We start from the raw sequence: 16,853 nt of genomic DNA, 5'->3' as shown, positions 1-16,853 counted from the left end.
TCTGTTTTTCTTTTCTAGTCCCTCCTGTTCTCAGAATTAGGATTTGGGTTGCCACTTTCTGTGCTCCTTTTACTTCAGAGGAGAATGTGTACTCAAGAGAAAGAGTCAGGCCAGGAGGGAACAGATGTGCCTTCCTCCTGGTCATTCCATTAAAGCCACCTTAAGGTTTGGCTCATCTTTCATAATAGCCTTTCTCACGGTATCTTTGTAGATACAATAGTAAGATGGAGTAAGTGGAAATTGATGTAAAGATGTCAGTTGAACAACAATACTATCCACTAAACTCCTAAGTAGCAATTAGAAAACCCGGTTCTAGTGGGTAGAAAAAAATGATTCTCAATCCTGAATGAGAAAAGAATCACCAAGAGAATTTGCCAAAAACAGGGATGTGTAGGGACCCATCACAGGCTTTCTCAGTCTGTAGGACTATATTTCTAACAAGTACCTGTATATTTAAACTACCTCCTTGGGTGATTCCAACGTACTGCCTGGGTTGAGAGCCCTGAGTATAGCATATGTGTGGTGCAGTGGGTCTCATGTGAGTGGTCCTGAGACAAGTGCACTGGAGGGCACACTTTGAGAAAGGCTGTGGTTGAGAGCACTGGCTCTGGACTCAGCAAGACCTGGGTTAGAATTCCAGCTCTGCTCCTATGTAATTAGACACATTACTCAATTGAGTTCTCACTTTCCTCAGACATGAATTGGGAATTAAAATAGGATTTCTCTTGTGTTTGCTATGGATGAAAGGAAAGAGTATTTGTAAAGTGTTTAGCAGCATAGAACAAATTACACTGTAAACAGTTAAAAAAAAAGTCAATTTTTTTTTTTTGAGACGGAATTTTGCTCTTGTTTCCCAGGCTAGAGTGCAATGGCACAATCTAGACTCACTGCAACTTCCACCTCCCAGGTTCAAGTGATTTTCCTGCTTCAGCCTCCTGAGTAGCTGGGACTACAGGCACCTGCCACCACATCCAGCTAATTTTTGTATTTTTAGTCAAGATGGGGTTTCACCATGTTGGCCAGGGTGGTCTTGAACTCCTGACCTCAGGTAATCCTCCTGCCTGGGCCTAAAAGTCATTACTTCTAACTAGTCACTTATTCCTCTTTGGGCCTGAGCATCGTCATCCATAGTATGGAATAGAGTATACTCAAAGAGGTCATCTATAAGGCCCCTCCCAGTTCTAACTTTCTATGATTGACAAGGATGTATAGCAGGAATTGGCAAACTTCTTCTGTAGAGGAACAGATAGTAAATATTTTAGTCTTTGCAGGCCATGTGGTCTCTGTCACAACTACTCAACTCTGCTGTTATAATGTGAAAGCAGCCATAGACAACATGTAAATTAATGAGTGTGACTGTGTTCTAATAAAACTTTATTGGCACAAACAGGCAATGGGCCAGATTTGGCCCTGGGTTGTAATCTACCAGAACTCTGATGTAAAAGATAAAAGGAGAAGGGAGGCTTCCTCCACTCTGTGCTAGTCAAAACAACTGCAGTAGTGTGTCTTCTCCAAGACTACACTTTTAGAATACACTGAGGCACACAGAGGTTAAGTAATATGCCTGATTTAACTTACATGTTTCAAATATGGCCATTCTCTTCTTACAATAAGACTTTAACACTTTTCTCACCAAGAGCTGGGGTCTATGTCTCCTCCTTTTGACTCTGGGCAAACTTATGTCTATGGCACAGGTGGTACTACATGACTTCTGAGCCTAGGTCATAAAAGGTGATACAGCTTATATCTGGTTCTCTTAGGACTCTCACCTTTGTAACCTAGACATCATGCTGTGAGAAAGCCTCTCACCCTATATATTAGTCTGTTTTCATGCTGCTGATAAAGACATGCCTGAGACTGGTTAGTTTATAAAGAAAAAGAGGTTTAATGGATTCACAGCTCCACATAGCTGGGGAGGCCTCACAATCATGGCGGAAGGCAAAAGGCATGTTTTATATGGAGGCAGGCAAGAGACAATGAGAGCCGAGTGAAAGGGGTTTCCTCTTATAAAACCATCAGATATTATGAGACTTATTCACTACCATGAGAACAGTGTGGGGGAAGCCACCCCATGATTCAATTATCTCCCACTGGGTCCCTCCCACAACATAGGGGAATTATGGGAACTACAATTCAAGATGAGATTTTGGTGGGGACACAGTCAAACCATATCACCCTATGAGGAAGTTCACATGGAAAGGAGCTGGTAATCAACCCCAAACTGCCAGTTCTGTGAATAAGCCAGTTTGTAAGTGAATCCTCCAGCCACCAGATAAGCCACCCCAACCGAGTGGAGCAGAGATGAAACATCCCTGCTGAGCCTTGCCCAGGTTGAAGATTCATGAACCAAATAAATTGTTGGTTTACCTTAAGCCATAAGTTTTGGGGTGGTCTGTTATGGAGTAATAGATAAATTAGTTTTTTTGGTATGAGAATTGGATGTTGCCACTTTGAAAAAATGTAAAATATGTGGCATTGGCTTTGGTACAGTAGGCAGAAACCTAAAAGATCTTGAAGAGAATTTTAGTAAAAGCCTAAAAAGCTTCAAGGAGATACTCTATCAGAAAGAAAAGTGAATAAAATGTTGTTCGAAGCTACAGGAAAAGATCTCCTGGTTATATTACATAGTGGCAGAAAATTTGGTAATTCAGTCACCTGGGTAGCATGGTCAAAATAAAATGTACATAGTAGATTTAATGATTTAACGAAGGGGACTTTCAAGAAGAATATTGGGAGAGTCATCTTGCTTCTTCTAGCTGCCTATGATAAAATGCGAGAGGAGACAGCTAAAGGACAAGCAATTACATACAAAAGAGCCAGAATTTTCAGGGTTTGGAAGTAAAACTGTGTCTCATCCCCAGCCTCTCCAAGATTTTCAAATCTATAAATGGCTTCGAGGCAAAGAGGATTGAATACAGGATATGGCGTTAAATCTCTTGTTAAGACCTAAGAAATATTTAAGGTGGTACCTCAGAGATGTATTCAGATAAAAGAACTTCTGAGGGTATGAGTGTCATCTCTCACAGATCTTCTCCATTAAACAATAAGGCTTCCAAGAATCATAAGGGTGATGTTCCTCAGGGCACTCACAGAGGTCCAATGGAAAGAAATGCCTTCCTCAAATAGGTCTGTGGATGACTTTTGTCTAGTGGGTACGTGTCAATATGATGCATAGAAAGTCCAAAGAGTTTTTAAGAGAATTGTTCTGAGCTGGGCATGGTGGCACACGCCTATAATCCTAGCACTTTGGGAGGCTGAGGAGGGCGGATCACCTGAGGTCAGGAGTTCAAGACCAGCCTGGCCAACATGGCAAAACCCTATCTCTACTACAAATACAAAAATTAGCCGGTGTGTTGACAGGCACCTGTAATCCCAGCTACACGGGAGACTGAGGCAGGAGAATTGCTTGAACCCAGGAGGTGGAGGTTGAAGTGAGCCCAAGATTGTTCCACTGCACTCCAGCCTGGGTGACAAGAGCAAAACTCCATTTCAAAAAAAAAAAAGAGAAAGAATTGTTCTGGTAGAAGCACTGCCAATTCAGACTAAAAGGGATAGAAACTGCATACAATTAAAAGAGTGCTTTGGACTAAGATGTAGACTGAGAGAATTATTCAGCGCAAATATGGGCTACAGTTTATGGAAAATAAAGGATAATTTAGAGTACGGAGCCAAAAGTCAGGGGAGAGACAAGAGCTGTGTAGAACCATTCCCAGGCAGTAGAATGAGGCTTAATCAAAGAACTAACAACAAGCATCTGCCTGTATTTCAAAACTGTTGTAGTGCCATACAGGTGTGTGTTTCTTACTTTTTCCCTCTTTGAATGGAAATATCTATGGGGATTGAAGTCCCCAATTATACGTTGGGTATGAGAGGAGCAGATAACTTGACTCTTTAGTCATAGGTCTTCAGAATGATACTCAAGTGGTTGTACCCAATGTTATAATAGGATGAGACTTGGGGGTCTTGGGAGAAGGGTATGAGCATATTTTGCATAAAAATTGGTATGAATTATAGTGGCCAGAGGGCAAATTGTGGAAGATTGTATTTTTTAAACATAGCCATAACAGTAACTTCAATCTCACATGCTCTTCTTACAAAGTAGAATCAAACCTTGTCTTAGTCCATTTTGTGCTGCTATAATCAAATACTTGAGACTGGGTAATTTATAATGAACAGAAACTTATAAGGAACTCACTTCTACAATAATGAACCCACTCCCAAGATAACAGCATTAATCCATTCATGAGGGCAGAGCCCTCATGGCCTAATTGCTACTATTAAAGTTCCCACCTTTTAATACTGTCACAATGGCAATTCAATTTCAACATGATTTAGGTGGGGGGGGGAATATTCGAACCATAGCAACATCCCTCTATCAAAATGTGATGCTCTGTGATTTCTGAGGCCAGACCATAAAAGGTGATAGAACTTCTGCCTAGCTGTCTTGAGTGTACATCCTTGGAATCCAGCCACCATGCCATAAGGAAACTCAAGCCATGCTGTCCATGTTGAAATTGACAGCCATGTGAGTGAGTCATCTTGGAGGTGGTTCTTTCAACATTTGATGAGCCATCCCAGCTAACCCCAAGTGCAGAAAAATAAACTATCCCCACTGAACCCTACCCAAATTGCAGATCTGTGATCGAAATAAATGACTTGTTTCTTAAGCCATTAAGTGTCAGGGTGGCTTGTAACATAGCAATAGAAAACTGGAACACTTAGCAAATGGTAGAGTTCACATTTAAACACAGGCATTCTGACTCCAGAGTTCATATTTACAGTTGATACAGAATGCTTCACTGTCCAGATCCCTATTTGAGACTGAAATTCCTGATTATTACCTCAAATGCTGCAAGTGTTGCCATTCAACAGCTCTCAGTTCTCAGGCCTCTACACCAATTGCTCTTGGGTGAAGAGAGAACTTATAACCTTACCCAAGGTTATAATCCTTTCTGGGGGCAGTCTGCACCCAACATTTGGTTGATGTAGGGATATAAAAACTCAGCCTCTCTGCCCCAACTTGGGCAACCCTCAAGGACTACCCCAGCTTTAGAGCTTTCCATGGGGTCAGCTAAGGCTTTGTTGCCTCCATACCACAGCCTAACTTCTCTTTTTTCCCAATCTGCTTCTTTCACTTCCTCCCCAGGTGCTGATCCTGAGAAACCTCCCCCAAAATTTCAGCACATGAATCTTCATTGCAGTGTCTTCTGCTTGGGGAACCCAATCTGCAATGCTAGTCTTAACTACACTTAAAATAGTAAGAATGGAATGAGGTGTTTACAAACGTGGGTAAACTAGAGGCATTCAAGCAAAGGCATTTGATGGGAAAAGAGTAGAGGGGAGCTAATCTATGTAAACAACTTTTATTGAATGCCTACTGCATGTTGTGATTATAAAGATAAGAGACTATATTTATCTAGAAAAGTTTGCCATCTAATAAAGGATATGGTCAATAAAACATGAAATTACAATACATGGTAGTAAATACTATGACAGGGGAAAACTCTAACAGGGCCATGGAAACCCAGAGGGCCAGCATCTCTGACCTTGCAAATACAGGAGAACATAAGCTTCATGTAAATATCAGTAAACATGCAGAAAGCATAAACATATGGAAAGTTGAAAGTGACGTGGCTAGATAATTTGACAAGGATCGGACCATGAAAGGCTTTGAGTACCCTGGCTAATGGTATGTATTTTGCTTTATAAGAAAATAGAGTTCCACTGAAAATCTTCAGGAAATGGATCATCAGAGTTAAGTGCACATTCTAAAAAGATCACTGCAGCCACATCTTGGAAGATTATTTTAAAAGTGGCAAGACTAGAGACAGGAAGAGCATTCAGGGTTACTGTTGTGATCATTCAGATGAGAAATTATGATCTTTGTCATTATTATTATTCACTAGTGCCAACAAACAGAAATGGGGATTCTGTACCTCTCCCCCTACCCTACTCCCTGCCCAAAATTAAACTATCTAAGCTGGGCATTCTATTCTAAATGTGGCTTCCTATACTGATTACATGGAGCAATTAGCTGATTAATCCTCTCCTCCATGGAGAGGCTGAGAAAGCAGAAGAAACAGCAGCAGTTCATGAGTTTCATGAGGGCAAATTAGTTCCTCTGTCCCCCAGCATACCAGAAAAAGCAGCAGTTCCTCAAAATGAAGATCTACATTAATCAGACACTTCTGTGACACACCACTCCTCAGCCAAATGCTGAAAAGCTTTGAGCACTCTCAAGGTACCCCCAAGGAGTGCCTTCCCTGCCTAAAAGAGTGTCATAACCACTTAGGGGACTTTCTTTAAGGATGAGAACATTTCAACTGGCAACCAATTATCAAGGACATCTAGTACAGCTTGAAGCAGAACGTATTTGTGTTTTGTGTTTGTCTTAAAAAGACTCATCAGCCATCATGTGTTTTGGTTGCAGAAAAGCAGAGACCTGTAAAAAATGCAACAGGGAAAGAAGCCTCGAGGACTCACTTTTGTGATTGGCTTGGGATGGAATAATCCCAACATCAGGGCTTCTCAGAGCCCCCAGATAATTGTTGGAATTCTTTAAGATTCAATTCCCTTGAGATTAGAAGGTGGGGGAATAGAAGCAGGGGAAGCAGTTTTCATTTTGTTTTATTAACTACAATCCATACACATATAAAAAGTGCTACAGGAGTAGGTGCACTTTCTTTTGCCCTTCACCTTCCACACTACGAGGGCACAGCAAGAAGGCCTCACTAGATGCCAGCACCTTGATTTTGGAACTGCAAGAAATAAATTTCTGTTCTTTATAAATTACCCAGACTCTGCGCAAAATGGACTAAAGCAAGTACTTACCTTCAAAATTTCTGTCTTGGTTGACTTCTAAGGAAATCCAACTAAGAAATGCCCTCCAGCAAAGGTTGTAATAATTTGTACTTCCACTAACAATGTGTGTTTTCTCTTTCCACATCAGTTTTATCCCTACCCCAACTTATCATCATTATTTATTCATTCATTTACTCATTTGTTCATCCATTCACTAGATGCCTGCTAAGCATATTCTGTATCAGACACCTTTCTGGCTGTTGCATACAATACAGGGAACTGGAAATCAGATATACTATCTCCTTTTCCTGTACTCCTGCCATTGCTAAATGTTTTTTAAAGAAGGAAAGTCCAATATCATTCCACAGCTGGAGAAAAGACATTTGAAATACATATTCTCAACTAAAGCAACACATGGAGTGAGGGATTCCAACAATCTGTAATCAGCAGTAACAAGATTGATTATCAAATCCTTCCCAGGTTTGCTAAAGGGTGGGGTTGAAGAGAACAGGAGATGTCAGACCCCTGAAGCAGGTCAAGGGGACCTGGGACAGAAGACAATCTTCAAATATTTTACATGTTGATCTAGACTAGGGTCTGATCCAGGACAAAAAGAAACTGCATGCTGAGCAATTTTGTCACAAGGTTACAAATGTTCTGCTTTCATGATTTATGGACATGTTTTTGTTTTTCAGACTGCCTGTTTTCATAGTAAAGAGCTTTATTCCCGGAGCGCTCGTTAATGGAGGTATTATTGTTCTCAAAAGAGCAAGAGAGAAAGTCACCGCTACCCTGGGTAAATTCCAGTCTGCCTTCTCTGCCTCTAAACCACGGCTGCCAAGTGTTGGGAGAAGTCTGTCTGTTCTGCAATCATGGAGTCCAACCACAGCTGAGCCCTTGCTGCTCTGAATACAGCGTGTGTTTGTCCATGCTTAACTCTCCCTTCCTTCTCAGCAGCTACTTCAGGCTTTCTCCTCTCTCTTTAAACCTCCTGCTCTGCTACTTTCTCTTTTGCTCTAATCAGATGAGCTTGTTTTCTATCTTAAGGGAAAAACTGGGCAATTCAAAGATGGTGAGGCAGGAGAATCGCTTGAACCTGGTAGGCGAGGGTTGCAGTGAGCCGAGATCGCATCACTGCACCCCAGCCTGGGCAACAGAGGGAGACTCTGTCTCAAAAAAAAAAAAAAACAGAACAAAACAAAAAAAGGATGGGCTCCTGCATTCACAAACCTCTCCACATCTGCCGCCATCCATGGCTCTCAATTACCTGCCCCTCCATCTGCAGGTCTCGCCTATTTTGTCTGGTCCCCTCCAGCTCATTAAGGTAGCATTCGCCTCCTGTCCCTCCCGTTCCCTTCTGTTTCTCAGAGCTTCACTACAGCTCTTTGGCGTCATCAAATAAACATGCCCAAATCTCTTTCAACTTTAAATGAAAAGGCTTTCCCTGTAAGTCCCCCTATCTGACTCCTCTTTCATATTGTATTGATTGATTGATTGAGACAGAATCCTGCTCTGTCACCAGGTTAGAGTGCAGTGGCTCAATCTCAGCTCACTGCAGCCTCTACCTCCTGGGCTCAAGCCATCCTCCTGCCTCAACCTCTGGAGTAACTGCGACCACAGGCATAATTTTTGTAGAGACGGGGTTTCACCATGTTACCCAGGCCGGTCTTGAACTCAAGCAATTTGCCCTCCTGGGCCTCCCAAAGTGCAGGGATTACAGCTGTGAACCACCACACCCGGCCTCATTTCTTTGAATAATTTAATGCCTTGAAAGAGTTGTCCATCCTCACTTTCTTCATATCTTCTCCTCCCAGTTGTTCCTAACTCCCTGCATCTTTTTCCACCCAACACAACATAGATACGTTTTTCTTTTCCTCATTTTCAAAACAATAAACTATTTTCAAATCTCAACTCACTCAAAATCTTTACAGCAGTGGTTTGCCATCATAAAACAAATATCACCTGGGAACATATTAGAGACTCAATTCTTGGGGCCCACCCAAGAGCTGCTGAATTAGAAACTCCGGGATGTGACCCAGTAACCTATGATTTAGCAAGTCCTCTAGGTGACTCTGATTTATACTTTGAGTTTGAGTTTAATATTGCCAACCTCTCTTGTTTCTTTTTTTTTTTTGCATATCTTATTTTGTTTTTTGCTTTTTTTAAATTTTTTAATTTTTTTTATTATTATACTTTAGGTTTTAGGGTACATGCGCACAATGTGTAGGTTTGTTACATATGTATCCATGTGCCATGTTGTTTTGCTGCACCCATTAACTCGTCATTTAGCATTAGGTATATCTCCTAATGCTATCCCTCCCCCGTCCCCCCACCCCACAACAGTCCCCGGAGTGTGATGTTCCCCTTCCTGTGTCCATGTGTTCTCATTGTTCAATTCCCACCTATGAGTGAGAACAGGCGGTGTTTGGTTTTTTGTCCTTGCGATAGTTTACTGAGAATGATGGTTTCCAGCTTCATCCATGCCCCTACAAAGGACATGAACTCATCATTTTTTATGGCTGCATAGTATTCCATGGTGTATATGTGCCACATTTTCTAAATCCAGTCTATCATTGTGGGACATTTGGGTTGGTTCCAAGTCTTTGCTATTGTGAATAATGCCACAATAAACATATGTGTGCATGTGTCTTTATAGCAGCATGATTTATAGTCCTTTGGGTATATACCCAGTAATGGGATGGCTGGGTCAAATGGTATTTCTAGTTCTAGATCCCTGAGGAATCGCCCCACTGACTTCCACAATGGTTGAATTAGTTTACAGTCCCACCAACAGTGTAAAAGTGTTCCTATTTCTCCACATCCTCTCCAGCACCTGTTGTTTCCTGACTTTTTAATGATGGCCATTCTAACTGGTGTGAGATGGTATCTCACTGTGGTTTTGATTTGCATTTCTCTGATGTCCAGTGATGATGAGCATTTTTTCATGTGTTTTTTGGCTGCATAAATGTCTTCTTTTGAGAAGTGTCTGTTCATGTCCTTCGCCCACTTTTTGATGGGGTTTTGTTTTTTTCTTGTAAATTTGTTAGAGTTCATTGTAGATTCTGGATATTAGCCCTTTGTCAGATGAGTAGGTTGCAAAAATTTTCTCCCATTCTGTAGGTTGCCTATTCACTCTGATGATAGTTTCTTTTGCTGTGCAGAAGCTCTTCAGTTTAATTAGATCCCATTTGTCAATTTTGGCTTTTGTTGCCATTGCTTTTGGTGTTTTAGACATGAAGTCCTTGCCCACGCCTATGTTTCTTTTTAAAACATTTTCTCCACTTGGTTTCTGTAAACTAGTATTCTAACTTTTCTTTTTTAAAAACTTTTATTGTAAATCAATAATTTATAATTGTATAAATTTGTGGGGTACAAAATGATATTATGATTTATGAATACAGTATGGAATAGTTGAATCAAGCTAGTTAACATATCCATTGCCTCAGATACTTAACATTTTTTGTGGTGAGAACATTTGAAATTTACTCTTAGCAATTGCAAGGTATACAATACCCTATTATGAACTATATTCACTCACTGGGTAATAGCAATACAAAAATGTATTCCTCTTGTCAAACTGAGATTTTGTACCCTCTGACCATTATTTCTTCATTTACCCTTCCCCCTAACCTCTGTAACCACCATTCTACTCTCTGCTTCTATGAGTTTGATTGTATAAATTCCACATGTAAGTCAGAATATGTGGTATTTGTCTTTCTGTGCCTGGCTTATTTCACTTAGCATAATGTTCTCCAGTTCCATCCATATTGTCACAAATGGCAGAATTTCCTTCTTTTTAAAGGCTATTAATATTCTGTGGTATATGTACCACATTTTTATCCATTCATCTGTTGTAGACACATTGATTTCATAGTGCTGCAATGAACATGGGAGTGCAGAATCTCTTCTCTTCAACAAACTGATTTCAAATATTTTAAGTAGAATTTCTGGGTCATATGGTAATTCTATGTTTCGTTTTTTAAGCAACCTCCTTACAGTTTTCCATAATGGCTGGCACTAATTTACATTCTCATCAACCGCATACAAGGGTTCCCTTTTCTTTGCTGCCTTGTCAACCCTTGTTATCATTTGTCTTTTTGATAACAAGTGTGACCAACATTCCTATGACCACTTATCTAAACCATGGACCCATCATCTCTTACCTGACTCTTTCATATGAAGTCTACCCAGTCTTCTTGCTCCTAGTCTTGTCCTTTCTCCCAGTGTTCTCCACATTGTTTCTGGAAAGGTCTTGCATTTCCAGACAGTGCTGAGGACTGATTTGATGTTCGTGGTCAAAAATCTAAAGTGAGGCCATTCAGCTTGGTTATGCATTTTCTCCAACCACATTCAGCTATACAGGTGTACGCATGGAGTTGATGGAGATTCAGAACTGGTTTTTCCTTACAAATGTGTTGGGAAAAGACATGGATAAGGTACATACACACAGGGGATGGAGTAAAGTGATGTGGGTCACGGAATGGGTCATGGAATGACGGGTTGGGTAAAAGGGAAATTGAGGGTATAATGGGATAAAGAATAAGGAAACATAGAAGAATCAAAGGATTTGAGATCCCAATAGTGGCAAGGAATGGTTAGAAATGGAGTACTAGAAGAGGTGAGCTGGAAAAATAGAAAATGGCATACAGGGAGGGGAATACTTAGAATGGAGACCTTGGAGGTAATGCAAGTTACCCAAAGTCTAGGGTATATTAGGGTTGATATATGAGGTACAGTGGAAGAACAGATGACTGAATGCAAGGAGGCAAAAAAGCTGAGAAGCCAGATTGTCAAAGAGACTGTCTACATAGACGCCAAAGTACTTAAGAATGCTAACAAACTCAGTGGTGGAAAGAAGGCAGTGATCCAGACCAGAAATCTTTAATGAATGAAGGGGACTGACAATAATGACAAGGGGTAATGGCAACAAGGTGGGAGAGAAGGAGGTATATTCTGATAACTTGTGCTCCAGAGGAGCTGCAGATGGAGGAGTTTGGGAAAGAGGGAGAGAAATCATCTGAAAATAGTCATAGGGAATGAGGAGGACATCTATCCATCATCTCCAGACCCTGGTGTGCATGAAATACAAGAGAAAAAGAAACAGTCTCCACAGAGAGGACTAGGCAAAATCACTGTCCTCCAGAGGCACATGGGTTTCAGTTAAAGAAAAAAAGGGGAAGCAAAAGACGATGAGGAAATGGGGAATTTTGCTGACGACCTGCTGTGAGTTCCAGAGGGCACAATAGAAAGATCTGGGGGAGGGGTATAGAAGATAAAGTCAGTTTGAGAGATGGACAGAGCAGTCCAGAGAGTCCCCATGATGGGATGTCAAAAGGATCAAAAGCTTGTAGGGTGACCATGTGGTCTTTAAGAAGGAAGTGAGTAGCCAGTTCTGACTGTAACCTCCTTTTTGAGACTAGTCTTGGAAGCAGTTTTCAGTGAGGAGGTGGGACATGTTGGAAGGCAACATGTTGTGTTGATGAAAAGCATAAGCTTTGTTAGTCTTATGTAAAACCCCAAAGCAATTCCTATTAAGCTCCCAGTGAATGTAACCTTTCCAGGAATTGTTTGTATTTTTAAGAGAGGCTGTTTTCCTTAAGTAGACAGGGAGGAAGGTATTTTGAGCCTCTGCATCTCACTTTTTCTGACTTGCATTTATAAATGCTGTTTTATTCCAAAAAAAAAAAAAAAAAAAAAGAATTGAGTCCCTCCAACTCTGCTTGAAGCTCTAGGACATAGATGAGTACTGAGTAAACTCTTCCCTTAAGAAGTGGAGAAAACTTAACCCTCTGCCTCTATATCTATTCCTTAAGGAAGATTTCCTTGCCTCCTTCCTTTTCAGTCCATACTTGGATCAAGTACCTTTGTTACACTCTTTAAAACAACAAACAGAAAAAAGGAACATATATTTCTTGTACGATTCATAGCTCAGCTTGTAAGCATACATTAATTAGTATAATTATTTAATGAATAACGGTCTCCCTGCAGCGGATTGTAAACTCCATAAAAGGAGAGATGGGGTGTGGTTTTACTCATCAACATGTTCTATTTCATGGCACGTTGGCTATTATGCTCAATAAATATTTTATGGATGAAGGAATCAATAAATATATGGATAAGTGTCTACATATTTACATAAATGCATAGAAAGAAGAAGGCATGACTCAAGTGATATAGGAGTTCACAGAGGTGAATCATCACTTCTGGCTGGTGCAAGGGGTGGGGGCACAGAAGAGATGGCAGGAGGATTAATGAAGGACAGGTGGTAAATGTGCTCAACTTTTCAGCTCAAAGCATTGGGATTGAGGTAGGGATGAGGATTCTTTAGCAGGAGCTGAGGGTATACATGGAATGAAGCATGTCTAGAGTGTAAAAAGTAGTCCAGTTTGACCAGAAGGATGGGTGAAATTATGTAATGCAAGGTATGTATGTATATTTGTTTGCAAAGGTCAGCCAGGTTGAATTGTAAAGGGCTTGGGTTGTTATATTGATTTCATAATATCTCCAACAAAAAAAGTTGATGTGATTCAACACATCACCCTCCAAGATAAAGAACGTTTGAAGCAGATTTCTACAGTCTAAAAGTCTAAATACTTTTTAAGGGAACTCATTAAAGACTGCTTAGAATTAATTCATTTTGGAGGAGATTTTGCAATTTAAGCAGCACAACAAGTGAGTGTCTTTTTCCGATAGTGCAGGCCATTGAACAGTCTGATTTTGCACAGGTCCATTACTCAGTGATCCAGTCAATCTGATATGCATGTGCATTAATTTCCCATGTCCCTGGACCTTATCGGTAAAGGCTCAGCTTGACAGTAGAAATGAACAAGGTGTTGTGAGGCTGAAATGGGAAAGAAAGAGCTTAGGTGCAAAGGTCCTATAGTATTGCCTTTTCTTGCTCTTTCTTTTTTCCTTTTCTCTCTCTCCCCTCACTGCTTTTTATATGTTTGTTTTATTTTGCACATATACACTTACTTAACTGGAACTATGAGATTTAGTATTATAATTCCAAACATACAATATTTCAAGTTAGTCTCTGTTTCAATTACTAAAATCAGACTTCCTGGACAAGGAGAAAGCCTCCACTTTACTCCCAACAAATCTTTGGGACATAATGAACATCTGGAATGTATACTCGGCGTCTTTAGATGATTACTGATAGACCCCACCCCATTGCGTTCTTCCAGGGCTATAAAAACGTGTTAACATAGTTACATCACACATTTCAGCTGGTTTGTATAAGGCATGATTTTACCCCATGACATTTATTTAAGAAAGTAAATCATAGTCTCATTCAAAGAGATGCTGTAGTTCAGGGCACCTACGTGAACCCAGCCTGTTATTTCTGCCCATTTTCTGGACTTAACCAACTTGTTTGACAATGAACTGTATTAACATATTTTTCCAGGCAACATAGTTTAGTAGTTCCAAGAGAATGAAGTTTTCTCCAGTCTGGGGTGACCTGGCTTCCATGCGAGTAGTTGGATTGCCCCCACTAAAGGGTTGCATCTTGCAGTCATGTATTTCAGTAATGGTTTTCCCTTCACAAAGAAATTCCCTCTTGCATTGTAGGATAAACACAACACTGGGTTTGGCATGCTTGGGACATGAGTGTCAGTGAAATTTTTCAAAAGGGCTCAATGAAGATCCTGTGGAACTGGTATTTATAAACAGCAAAAATGCAAATTTGCCACCACTGGTGTTGAATGGTAACAACTGCTATTGTCCAGTTATTCCTGATTTCACTTAGCATAGGTTATCAGTTCTTCCCTCCCACTGGAAAGATTCTCTTCAATCTCCAGCAGCTTTGGGTTTTATGTTTTGTGTTTGGGTCCTAAGAGTTATTTGAATTTGGATCACAGGAGTTCCTTGCCCCACTGAGCCTGTCCTTGGGGGCAGCACTTGCTGAATAGTCACAGGTTTGGAAACATTTGCTTTATCTGCAAAATCCACAAAAGTGAGGGGCTTGGAAAAGGCCCGATGTTGGGAAAACATCTTGGGAAAAATAGAGGCCCTCTTGGGAAAAATAGATGCCCTCACTGAGAAGCCCTAACTTCTCTCCAAACTTTGAAAATGCTACAATTGCCTCTGGATGTCTTCGCTTTCCAAAGCAGTGGAGTGAATTTAACAACTTTGGCACCTCGCAGAGAAGTTCACCAGTCCAGGATGTGGGATTGCTACCTCGATGGGAACCCAAGCTGGGAAAGAGACTGCCAGTGGGTTGGCAGTGCTCTAACCCCTGCAAGATCCAAATCTGAAGTCACCATTTTCCTTGTGAAGAGTCATGGATGTGAAGCCAGAGAGCAGTTGATTAAAGGGAACTAGTTCAGCTAGTATTCATTAGCCAGGGAAAGTGGGAAAAGAAAAGAGGGAAAAAACCCACAAAGAAGAACTGGGAGCAAAAAGCCAAAATGCTAGTCAGAAAGCATACAACCTGGTTAAACCATACTATCTTGAATTTCAAGAAAGTCAGCATGACTTCAGAAACTGTCTCTAATCTACCATGAGCCCATTTGAGAACTGCCAAACAGGGAAAGTAATAGCCTCTGAAAACCCCCGAACTGCACTGATTCTGGGGCAGGTTGAAAGGAATTTGCTATGTTATTTATCCTAGGACAACATGTAGATGTTTCTTTAACCTTAGGAAGTACAGATTGAGTTTACCCTAGACTTAGGATTGTAAGAAATAGAGCATTCAAGGCTATTAAGTGGGAATGTTAAGGCTTTTACATCTCATCAGAACAAAGCCTATCCATATCAGAGTGTGACACAGTAGATAAAAGTTTGGCATTATGATTTGCTTTACTTCAGTTTCCCACATATAAGGCTCCAGTAAGACATGCCCCAGAAAACCTATCCTTTGCTCTTATTATAACTGGAAGAGTATAAGTGGCTTCCTGACAGAGTTGGACTTTGCCTGAGATTCTGGCTTGGACTCTTCCAACTCTTGCTTATGGAGACTAATTGTCTATTTATGCTTCTCTGGCTGCTTGTTTTGTTTTGTTATAGGTAACATAGTATAGTGAAAACTCTGCATGAAATTGTAGTGTTGGGCTGGAAGAGCACATGGTGTTGTGTATTAGAACAACCTGATTTTGAATCTGGAATCTGTAATTTACTAGCCATAGGACATCAACCAAATCATTTAACTTCTAACCCAATTTTCTCTTCATTTATCCACCAAACATTTTTGGGTATCTGGTATGTTCCAAGAACTGCCCCCAGGCACTTTGAACTAAAAATGGAAATAGAGTGATAATTAAATGAGATTATTAAAACTAATATGAAATAAAGTATTGAACATAATACAAACTCAGTAATGGTAGCATTTATTAATATAATTATTAATATATAAATATTTATCGAGCACCTATTAAAAACCAAGCACTAAGCTGGGAGCTAGGGACATACTGGTATACAATAACAGTTTAGCTATGAAGAAGCCATGCTGAATATTAGCAAGAGATGAGGTTGCTGAGGAAGAGAGTGTTTTGAATGGCAGGAGGGGGGCTTAGATGTGATCAAAGGACTCTGAGGAGCCACTGCATGTTGCTGAACATGGTATGTGTGGAAGACGATTTCAGCAACCAGACAATGGCTAGATTGCCATGAGGGAAGACTAGTTAGAAGCTTATGCAATAATCAGGATTTCATCAATCCATTATGGAACAATTCCAGGCAAATGGAAAGGAAGAAGATGGACCGAAAGACATTATAAAATAAGAATGAGGGTGAGGTTTGATGAGCAAGTGAATATAGGTGTCAAATAAGCAAGCCAAGACCAAGATAATACTTATAGAGGTTCAAAAGCTTTGAAGAGTAAAGCACAAAACTGAGTAACTAAATACACACCCACATCTCTGGGCAGGGCATCTCTGAAAGAAACGCAGAAGCCCCAGTCAGGGGCTTATAGATAAAACTCCCATCTTCCTGAGACAGAGCACCTGGGGGAAGGGGCAGCTGTGGGCACAGCTTCAGTAGACTTAAACATTTCTGCCTGCCAGCTCTGAAGAGAACAGCAGATCTCCCAGCACAGCACCTGAGCCCTGCTA

The sequence above is a fragment of the Nomascus leucogenys genome, chromosome 10 (genome assembly GCF_006542625.1).
Source record: "Nomascus leucogenys isolate Asia chromosome 10, Asia_NLE_v1, whole genome shotgun sequence".
NCBI classification, from domain to species: Eukaryota; Metazoa; Chordata; class Mammalia; order Primates; family Hylobatidae; genus Nomascus; species Nomascus leucogenys.
The sequence above is the reverse complement of the archived record's forward strand: the minus strand, read 5'-3'. Positions refer to the sequence as shown.